Genomic DNA, 11434 nt, shown 5'->3' on the forward strand with positions numbered 1-11434 from the left:
GTAGGAAGGCACAGTGTTGATATACATGAGCTCAGCTGTGTTGAGATGTCAGCAATCTGAAGAGCAAACGTTTGGTCAGGTATGGTTTGGCTTAGCAGCCTCTGCGCTCCTTCCAGCTCTGACAGTCTGTGTTTCTATGGATGAATTCTATGAAGGGAAAGTCATCTCTAGTTAGGGGGAATGAGGTAGATCATTGGATCTTGGTGATGTGGGTCCTCCCTCCAGCCCCTGCAGTTCACAGCCCAGCCTGGGCACACTCCTAGGAATCCTCCCCATGGGATCCACAGAATGCAATAGAGTTTATGGACATACCTGGAGCTCTTGGGCTGTCCATAAGTGATCGCTCATGCTACCTGAGTGACCAGTTTGTCTGGTCATGCATACCCTGCTTCCTCTGTGCGTCCTTGGTTGGTCATGTGTGGCAGCCACAGTCATCACACATGGCTCCACTGCCCTTGGAAGGACTTTGTAATTCTTCAGAAACCTTGGTGTTTTGAGATTTGTGGCTGCGTGGTGCCAATGAACATCAATTATAAGCTCCTTGATGGCAGAAACTCAATCACTGTTGTCTCTGTGTCTCCAGCCTTCATGACCCGTGCCAAGCACCGAGCCCATGAACAGACAAGCACCCAGTGGGTGGCATTTCAGTGTTTGCTGATCAGTTGATTGAAGGCATCCATGATGAAGGGATGAAACAGGAACAGGCAGACCTTGGTAAGTCACGTGCCACGGCAGTTCTCCTCTCTGCAGCCACACAAGCAACTCAGAAGTAGAGAGAACCCCAGAACTCACCAAGAGGGCTTAATGCTGATTGACTCTAAAAATCATTCAATTGGCCCAAGCCCAAAGCTGCCTATGAAGCCTGCCTCCTGCACAGAAGTCCATTTAAGATTCTTTGCAAGATGGTAAGCAGAGATAACTACCCAACCGTCCTGATTGTTATCATTACCTCTATCCAACAAATAGAAGACATAATAGGAGAAAAGTAGAGGAACTGGCTTATTTTAAAAAGCCCTTTGGCACAGCTAGAAAGTATGTGGAAGCTAAAGGAAATTCAGTTTGATTCAATAAACATTTATTTTAAGAGGAAAGAAATAGATTAGGAAAAATCTTGGCTGCAAACTTTTCTTATAAAAATCTGACATCTAAAGTCTATAAAGAATGATGCAGATTTATGAGTAAGATCCATTCTCTGAAAGATAAATAATCAAAGGCAGTTCTTGAAAGAAGATGTGCAAATGATGGATAACTGCCTGAAAAGTATTTAAACAGAGTTTCAAACCAAAACAACCATAATCCATGGGTTCTTGTCCTTCGTTCTCGAAGAGGACCAAAATGACGTCACTATGTTAGAGTCAAGTCACAGTGTGTCTGACTGGCTGGTCAGACCAATACTCTGCTACAGGCAGGACACAAATGGCCCATGTGAACATTTTGGGGGGGGTGTAATATCAATTAAGTTGGGACTTTCTTACTGTTTTAAAATGATTAATTAAGTGTCTTTGATTGAGCCTTACTAGGTGCTAAGCCCCAGGCCCAAACCCCTATTACGTGCTAAGCCTATGTGGGTGTGAATTGGTAACTAAGGTGGGGCCCCAGGTGGGGCTAACTAAGAGAGGCCTGGTTAGATCTTTTGCTCCTAAGTTTGCCCCAAACCCCTAATTACTAGGTGCTAAGCCCATGTGTGTGTAAAGCTCCCAGGGTCCTAAGGGGAGGTGCTAACTCCAGAGTCAATAGTAGGAGCTTAAGTTCTGGTCGCTCAGATGACATTTGATGATGTCTGAAACTGTATTTAAAAAGGGAAGACAGAGCCATTTGCTCAGGGCTCTCACTCTTGGTGGCGTGCTGATGTGGAGACTCCGGGCAGCTGTAGCTAAGAGCCCTCCAGCTCGTAAACCTGGAGGCTGGGACTTTGTTAAACTCTGGTAACTATAAATTGGGATTTGAATCAGACAAGGTCTGTCTGTTGATGTTTGCAATTTGTTTGTATTTACTCTGAAGTTCAGGGTGCTGGTTTTTTTCCCCTGAACTAAGTGAATGATGTCTGTGTGCTGGATTAAAGTAAAATTGTTAACCCCTTAACATGGCTTTCCTTAGTAAAGCAGATCAAAAGAACCTGTGCTGGCAGTGTTCTTGTTGTTGGGCTTGTGTTGGTTTTCCACCCCCCACAGCAGCTGCTAGCTGGGTTGTTGAAACAGGGGGATTCTCTAAATTTGAGCTTCTCACATTCCTTTTGAACTACTTCAATTCTGCTTTGCTCATAGAGCACGATACCTTCTCTGATGGGGGCATACCATACTCATCAGTCCTGTGCTACTGCTTCCCCGCAAGTGATTCCATAGTCCATTATATGGCATTAAAAAGACAAAGAGAGCCAGAAATGATAAGCCTCAATGTTGGTGGGCCATAGAAAACAGGTGCCCCATAACCACCAGTAGGAGCGAGATGGACATGGCTTTTTTTAAAAAAGTGGAATAGCAAAATAAAAAAGAATGACAAAACTTGGGATCTTTGGATCCCATAATCCCGCTTCTTGGACAGTAAGGATGTTTTGAAAGAGAGGAAATGCCAAACTATATTTTTAACCATTTTAATAATGATAGCAGGAAAAAGTACTGGGAACATCCCGTGTATCTAATGACAAAGGAATGGCGAAACGAATCATAGTCTATGAATAAAATGAACCATGGCTGCTCCAATAGGAACAACACATGATGAGCCAGAGGAAGCGATGACAAGGGAGAATAGCAGAGTGTAGACACTAACTCTAACTTTGTAAACATAGCCTTGGTACCGGGGCACCCGTCCTGCCAGGAGGACACATACAGTTTGGGGGGCGCTTTCCCAAAGCGTCTCTGGCATGTCCCCACCCAGGAATATTCTGACCACCGTTATCTAGTGTATTTTATTTAAAAAAAAACCTCCTTCAGCACCTCTGAAAGCATACAGGCTAACAATGGCATTAATCACAAAAAAGGCTCCATACAGTCTTTGTGCAATGATACAAATAGAAAAGATTCAGGCCCAAACCCACAGACAAAGCCTTCCCCTCCCCACCCCGGCTCTTTCCACTGATGTGTTGGTAACCAAAAATGGGCTCCTTAGCACTTAGTCAACAAGTGCCCTTGAATAGTTTGGTTTTTTTCCCCTGAACTAACTGAATGCTGTCTGTATGTTGGATTGGAGTAAGCTTGTCGGCCCCTTCACCTTGCTTCCCTTGGTTAAGCAGATCAAAAGAACCTGTGCTTTCCCCAGAATACCTTACACTCCCTCAGAAGCTTCTAGCCAGATGGTCAAAAACAGCTTCTGTTGGAGCCAGCTACAGCTACAGCCAAAGCTGAAGCAGGAACTGCCGGTAGCAGAGCTGACCTACGTGTGGACTGAGGAGTGCTGAGCAAGGATTTGAGGCCAGTGGGTAATCTTTTTACAGTAGAGGGGAAGCATGTATATGATTTTGCTTTATACCATCATGCTTCTCTGTGGCCTCCTGGTTACTCTTGTGAGGAGGACTTATTGGGCCTGGAGGCTTTTGATCAATATATCAAAATGGGGATGCTGGTTTGTGGGTTTGTTACTGTGGAGCTTAAATATATTCTTTGATTCTTCTGCCTCCTACTTTTAGAATTCCTTATATCCTGTGGTTCCAAACCTTTCAGACATATATATGATCCTCTTTGAAATTATAAATTCTGCCTTCATATTACATTTGGCGATGAGGATGGGATCGCTAGGTATAAGCTCTCTATTTAGAAGCAGAAGAACTTCAGAGGAAGAGATAAATATCCCAGGGTGGGAGGACCCATTTTATTCCTTCCTAGCAAAGGAATTGGCTAAAAAAGCCGGACCCTGTGAAAACTGGGAACCAAGGCTACGGAGAAGAGATCCTAGGGATTTGGAAAGGTGTTTACAAGAGGTTGGGATTCAGTCAGGGGCATCACTATCTAGGCAAAGCTGGATAGTGTTATCAGCCTACAGGCTAGTATATGAAAGATTGAGATTAAGTGAAAGAGATGGGGCCACTCCTACCCCACGTCAAGAAGGGGAATCTCAGATAGCAGGAGAACAAATTGCTGCTCAAGAGTCTACTGACTCAAATAAGAACTTTTCTATTAATGTGGCTAGGAGCAACAGGAGGCCAAATAAGCCAAGAGTTCATTCCAACCCAGCCCAGACAGAGCCTGACTGCCTTGCCAAGGTGGCAGGGGAAGCGAGTGGGGGGAAAATGAGACAACATTAGGGGCTGAGGCACAAAACGCTACTAGGGTTCAGGACGTCCCTCGCATAGAGAATGGGAGATGGTTAAATACTCAGACAAGCGTTCGTCCCATACAAAGGAGGAAGACAGAAACCCAAGGTGACAATTCAGTTATGAGGGAAATTCAGGAAGATTTCTCACAGGAAGAGGTCACAGATCATTTGAGTAGATTCAGCCAAAGAATAGGAGAACCATTCATATCTTGGATGGTAAGACTCAGTGATCAAGGGGCCAGTGGAATATCAGTAGATAGGACAGACTGTATGAGATTCATAGGTATCAGCCATGATCCTCTAGTTCAGCAAGCTTTTAGAGAACATAGTCAGCCAGGAGATGGTGATGGCAGGACTACTCTGTTGGCGTTAGCCATTGCGGGATGCAATAAGAGATATGCTACTGATTCTATGTGGCCCACTGAGCACAGACCCTGGTATTCACTTAGAGATTGTATCATGAGCCTAAAGGAGGAGGTAATGAAGACTGCTATCATGATAGGAACTGCACGCAAATATTACAATGATCCCATGGGACTCCCTCATAGGAATTTAATAATTAGGACAGCTCCCCCTGCTTATAAACAACTAATTTTGAATCTGTTACTTGGGGAAGTAGGGAGCCGTCTTACAATGGTGATAAATAAGATTTTACAGTTATATGACTTAGGAGACTGGGGAAGGGATAGATCTCCTCGAGAGAGAAGGGTGAATAGCCAGCAAACTTGGCGCCAAAATGGAGTGACAAGAAAAGAAATGTTCACTGCTCTATTGAGAGCAGGGGTAGGTTTTGAAATGATAGATGGCATTCCAACCATTGAATTGTACAGAATGTACCAAGATAAAGGACTCAATGACAGAAGAAATAGGGAAATAAGATCTGCTCCTGCAAATGCTACAGATGTGTGATTTAACGGATGAAAGCTTGTACATCTGGAGAAAGGCTGGGAGGACAATCCTAGTCTCTATCTAGGATGGGATCCTCTTCCCATTGTGTTCCCTTGTACATTTGGGGAAAGGTTGGGAGGACAGTCTTAGTCTCTATCTAGGATGGGATCCTCTTGGCTTCCTCATTGTGTTCCTTTTGAAAAGAAACATTTCCTACCTGAGTTTGGCTCTGATATTGGATCTTTGCATAACTGAAATCTCAACCAAACTGGAGATGATTTTATTTGAAGGATAATAGCCCATACTTGCCTACTCTTTTTGTTCTTTGTTTTGGTTAACCTTGTTGCTAGTTCTGTCTCCTTTAGGCTTAAGCACCCTGCACTTTCCGGTGACTGCCTAAGCACATAGCATTCTTGGAATTCCTGCAAGCTCGCTAAAGAACTGACCTCTACAATGGGACTCTTGGGGCAGGGACAGCTCTATGTCCAATTTCAGCAAGAAGAAACTATGGAAAATGAGACCTTCACCCCTTACCCCAAGATTTTGAGCCCCAATCGTTCGAGAGCAGGGGGAGAATGATGATACCGTTCTGTGTACTTATTTTGTATTATCCTTGCTATATTGTTTTATTGTTATGATATTATTGAGCCTATGTAATGGATATAAAGATCTAGGAGTGGACATTTGAATTATTAACAATTACTTTGGGGATGATTGATTGAAGAGATTATCTGGCTGGAACCTAGGGGTGGGTCACATTTGAATTGTAAACCAATATTTGGGAATGTCACTGAATGATATGTTTTGCTTTATTATGAATGATATGTTTTAGTTTCCTTCGTAATTGGATCACAATGATTGTTCTAGGATACATGGCTGATTAGATTATGTATCCTAGAACAATGGGTGGTGTGTGTTGGTAACCAAAAATGGGCTCCTTAGCACTTAGTCAACAAGTGCCCTTGAATATTTTGGCTTTTCCCCCTGAACTAACTGAATGCTGTCTGTATGTTGGATTGGAGTAAGCTTGTCGGCCCCTTCACCTTGCTTCCCTTGGTTAAGCAGATCAAAAGAACCTGTGCTTTCCCCAGAATACCTTACACCCTCTCAGAAGCTGCTAGCCGGATGGTTAAAAACAGCTTCCATTGAAGCCAGCTACAGCTACAGCTACAGCCAAAGCTGAAGCAGGAGCTTCTGGTAGCAGAGCTGACCTATGTGTGGACTGAGGAGTGCTGAGCAAGGATTTGAGGCCAGTGGGTAATCTTTTTACAGTAGAGGGGAAGCATGTGTATGATTTTGCTTTATACCATCATGCTTCTCTGTGGCCTCCTGGTTACTCTTGTGAGGAGGACTTATTGGGCCTGGAGGCTTGTGATCAATATATCAAAATGGGGATGCTGGTTTGTGGGTTTGTTACTGTGGAGCTTAAATATATTCTTTGATTCTTCTGCCTCCTACTTTGAGAATTCCTTATATCCTGTGGTTCCAAACCTTTCAGACATATATATGATCCTCTTTGAAATTATAAATTCTGCCTTCATATTACAACTGGGCTGTCTGTGGAGTATATTCATTATCTCATATTTCAATATACTTCTACTCTCTACCTTCTGAACAACTTTCCTACCATCCACGATGCTCGGACCAGCCACAGTTTTAACCCTTTCAGCTTTAGCTTTTGTCCTGAGGCCCTGGGTGAGAGCCTCACCTGATTCCCTGTTTCAGGCAGTCCCCAGCCAGGCTTCACTCCACCTCACTCAACTCCCTACTCTCCGGCCATCTTCTCAGCAGCCTCCTCAGCAACCTGTCGCCAGGATCAGAAATATGCCCTGGGTGTATTAACCTTCCCATCTCTCTTGTGGATAGAGCACAGGACTCAGGAAGGCCTGGGTTCAAATCCTTCCTCAGACATTTTTAGCTGCTCGAGCTTGGGAACATCATACAGCATCTCTCAGGCTCAGTTTTCTCATCTGTAAAATAGGGATAATAATAGAACTTTCTTCACAAAGTTGTTAAGGATTAATTGACTGGAAGGATAGCTAGCAGACTGAGTGACAGAGCTGGGATCTGAACAGGGTCTCAGTAGACTCTGGGGCCCAGTGTAAGAAGATAAAATTTAAGAGGTATGGAAGTTTGGAGACCCAGAAGAGGCCCCGGTCAAACAATGAAAGCTGAAGGTCCCAGTGATGGGGACAGACTTTGAAGGGTCCTGTAAATCCAAGGTGCTAACAGAGAATTCTGAGCCAGGCTCACATCATTGTCAATGTTCCCCTTATTCCTGGGACAGACCTGCTACCCGCAGCTGTCCAGGAACAGAAGAGGTGATCCATGGAGTTCTGTGAGAGAGACGGGTTCAAGGCCCTGCTTGAACAGAACAGAACACACTCAGAGTCACAGTATTCCACCAGCTTGGTCAGGCTTTGATTTGTCCTCCTCCCTGTTATGCTGATACACCTGATGAAAGCTGCTGCCTTGGATCAGGAGACTTTGCACGATCGCTTAGCCGGCAGCTTCTCCAAACAACTGCTGTTGTTTAAGCAATAGAGGAAACTCTGGGAGACTTCGGTCCCAAGTCAGAGTGAGAACCAGTTTCTCCCAGCCAGGGATAAATGTTAAGTCTTACATTTAAGCTCCCAAAATTGACTCCCTAAGCACAAGATGAAAGACAAGTGGTCAGGCAGCTTGAGGAAGGTCAGAAGCGCAAGGCTGGTGTGAACCAGCCAGGTGTGACATGATGGGTAAGAAAGACAGCGGAGTTTCTAGGAGGCGGAAAGTGAGCATCCCACCTTTAGGTCATTCGGGTCTGGGCGCTATGGTATAGAAAGAATAACGCTGATAATGGCTAGCATTGATATAATGCTCTAAGGTTTGAAAACTCTTCATTTATATTATTTCACTTAGAAGACTGTAAAGCATCCTCCAGAGGAGTAGGGCCTGGAAGGACATTCCAGGATCTGGAATCAGCCATTTAAGGATGGACTGAAAGAATGGGGAGGAGGAGCCTGGAGAAGCCTCTGGGGGCGCACTATTTGCTGTGGTCAAAGCTCTGAATGAGAGGTCCGTGGAAGAGAGATTCACTTTGCTCTTCCTGGCCCCAGATGGCAGAACTAGGGACCACTGGGGGGAGCTGCTCCCCCTTCCACCTATCCTCCATGCAGCCACCCAAGGGGTCTTCCTACAACAGCCTGACCATGTCATTCCCCTGCTTAGGAGCGGCAGCCACTCCTTGTTGCCGCCAGGATGATGTACAAAGTACCCTGTTTGCCATTTCAAGTCCTCCATGATCTATCTGGCTCCCACTTTCCCTTCCAGAATTATTTTCACATCATGCTTCCTCACACCCTATCCACGCCAGCCAAGCTGGCCATTTGCAATTTCCCATTCATGACCCTGCGCCTCGCACCTCCCTTCCTTTGCAGAGGCTGCCCCCCATCCATGCCTGGAAAGCCCCCGTTTTCACCCCTGCCTCTTGGAATCTCCAGCTTCTTTCAGCCACCACTCAGAGGGTTTTTTCTGAGAGCACCAGTTTTGCCGTTTCCTCCTCCTCCACTCTCTCCCTGAAATTATTTTGTATCTACCGTCTACCGCCCTTACTGATGTCCAAGGATTGTTTCCTTTGGTCCCCGTACGCCCCGCCTGCAGCAAGGTACCCTGCATCCAGTGAGCTCTTCATAAATGCTTGTCAAACTGAGAATTTGTTGCCACAGTTCATCCCGAGTGCGTAAACCGCTCTCCCCCAGCAGGGGGCGCGCGATGCACGTACCACAATCGTAACAGCCGCCTGTTGATAACTCGCATACCTTAGCTGTGACGCCCTGATTACTAATGCCCAGCGAGGCACGGAGGAGATGGGGAACCACCAGGTGGGGAGGGACGCCACCACCACCATAGAGTTCCAGGCAGGAGGGATTCCCTACAAAAATGGGCTCCTTGTGCTGACTGCATCAGACTACCCGAGAGCCGGCACCACTCACCGGAGCCTGGCCACGGCCACTGGCTCCTTAGACCATCCACGGGGACAGTCTCACAATGTCAGCTTCAGCCGTGAACAGCAGCATCTAATGCAGGTCTCTGCAGCTCCCCGTGGAATTAGGGTTAGAAATCACAAAAGCCGCTAAGTGGCCTGGCCATTCCCTGTGGTTTTGTCTAGGTCTGCAAATTCAGGGTTTGAAATTGAGAGAGGGATGGGGCTGAATAGATTAGATTTTTCTAAGTTTGATGGTTTCTAAGAATATTCCAAAGCTTATCCCCTAGACTGGCTCTGAATCCCAAGAGCAAATTAATAAGGACATAAGCACAAGCGAGATGGGTGCATTGGGCAGGCACAACTGAGGAGCCATTCTGACCTGTGCCTTGTTGGAATTCACAAGCAAGGTTCTCACGCTGTGATTGTGAAGGAGATGCAAAGATGTCAGCCAGATGATAGGATAGTTATGTGGCTGCAGATGGGGAACTAAATGACTGGATCCCCAAAGCAGCCATTAAACGGTCAATGTCAACCCATAAAGAGGGAGGCCTCTGTCCTCGGTACTGGGCTAGGAGGGAACCTCAGGGTGGTTTTCACTGGCATTTCTCTCATCATTAGAGATTTGGAGTATTTGTTTTATTGTCATTAATGGTTTGCATTTCTTCTTTGGAAAACTGGCCGATTGCTTCACTCTGCCCCATTGGGGAATAGCCTTTGAGCTTAGAAGGAAGCATCAGTGCCCCACGGTCCTAGGGGTCAGGCATTTATCAGAGATGGTTTTCCCACAGCTTCTCCTTTTCCATTCTAGCTGCACCAACTTCCTTTGGCTGTACTGTGTCCTCACCTTTACAGCTCAGAATCCACCATTTCTTTCCAGACTCAAATACAAGGAGCAGTCTTTTTTGTTGCAGCCCCCACACTCTCCTCTCCCCCAAATTACCTTGTGTTTCTTTATCAACTATAGTGTGGAACCATGTGGTAAACTCCCGGGGCGGGGGGAGGGAAGGGACTGCTCCGCTTCCTTTGTCTCTACTGCCTAGTACAAAGTCCTGCACACAATGAACATTTAATTGATGTTGGTTTCTCATTAAACTGAGTTTTCTTTGTCTTTGTAGTTTTGAAATTTGAATAACACATGTATACATACCTATATGCATCTATATGGGGGCTCAAGCAGACAGCATTAAAAGGAAACTGACTCCTAAGGGGGTGCCCCTAATACCCTGAGAGAGCCTTCCTCTAGGCCCAGTCTTGTCTCCAAGACTTGCTTCAGTAGTCAAGACTTCTGTGAGAGTGGGGTTGGAATCTCTGTATGTATCTATTTAGTAATAGCTAACATTTCTAAGGCATAGATTATTATATGCTGTCCTATGGGATCCTCCCAACAACCCTGGGAGGCAGGTGCTATGATTATCCCCATTTAAACAGAGGAGGAAACTGAGGCAGACAGCATTAAATGGCTCACCCAGGGTCACGCAGCTAGTAAACGACTTTGAGCTCGGGTCTTCCTGCCTGAGTGTGGGGTCCGGCACTGTGGCACCCCCCCAGCTGCCTGGGTACACACACAGATCTCATGTATACATAAATACATTTCTCAGTTCTGTGCAGGATTTCTTAGGGCATAGCATTCAGGTTCTTTTGTCCACCATTTGCACTTCAGCAGTGATTCTTTCACTGCCTGCCCATCTTTTCACAGCGATTTTCTGAGCTGGATTTCCCATCTCAGCCCAGCCTGCCACCATCTTGCCTCTCCTGCATCAGTCTCGCCCTTGGCTGCTCTCATCAACGTCTTCCTTTTTCTGAGTTGGTCTCCATGTTGCTGAATTTTCCCAATGTCAAGAGCGGGGTGAGGAGCTTGCTTCCCGATACCTCACATGTCTGTTTTCTTCTTCCTCTCCACTTCCAGGGTGTCTCCTATGGTTTCTGGTGCAATGGCTGACCATTTCCATCTGCCGGCCCCCTGATGGTTTTCCTCCAGCTCTTCTTACCCTGTCATGTTTTTCCATTGTGTTGGAGCTCTTCTTTCACCTCTCTGGAGATGGCTCATTTTCTCTGAGGATTTGGGTCTTTCTCTTACAGTTTTGGGGGCATCCCCGGGGGAAGCCAACTCCCTCACAAACTCTCACTTACAATCTAGGCCCTGCCTCCTTTGTGAGGTCAGCTCCACAAATTTACAAAATGGGCTTCCTTGTGTTTATTCCCTTGTAAGGGCAAGCTGATAATTTCCTCATCCTCATCCCCCCACCCACACTTCAATCCAAGAATAAGACCCAGTATCTTTTTTTTTTGGAGGGGAAGGCAGGGCAATTGGGGTAAAGTGACTTGCCCAAG

Source organism: Trichosurus vulpecula, chromosome 4 (assembly GCF_011100635.1).
Source record: "Trichosurus vulpecula isolate mTriVul1 chromosome 4, mTriVul1.pri, whole genome shotgun sequence".
Classification (NCBI taxonomy): Eukaryota; Metazoa; Chordata; class Mammalia; order Diprotodontia; family Phalangeridae; genus Trichosurus; species Trichosurus vulpecula.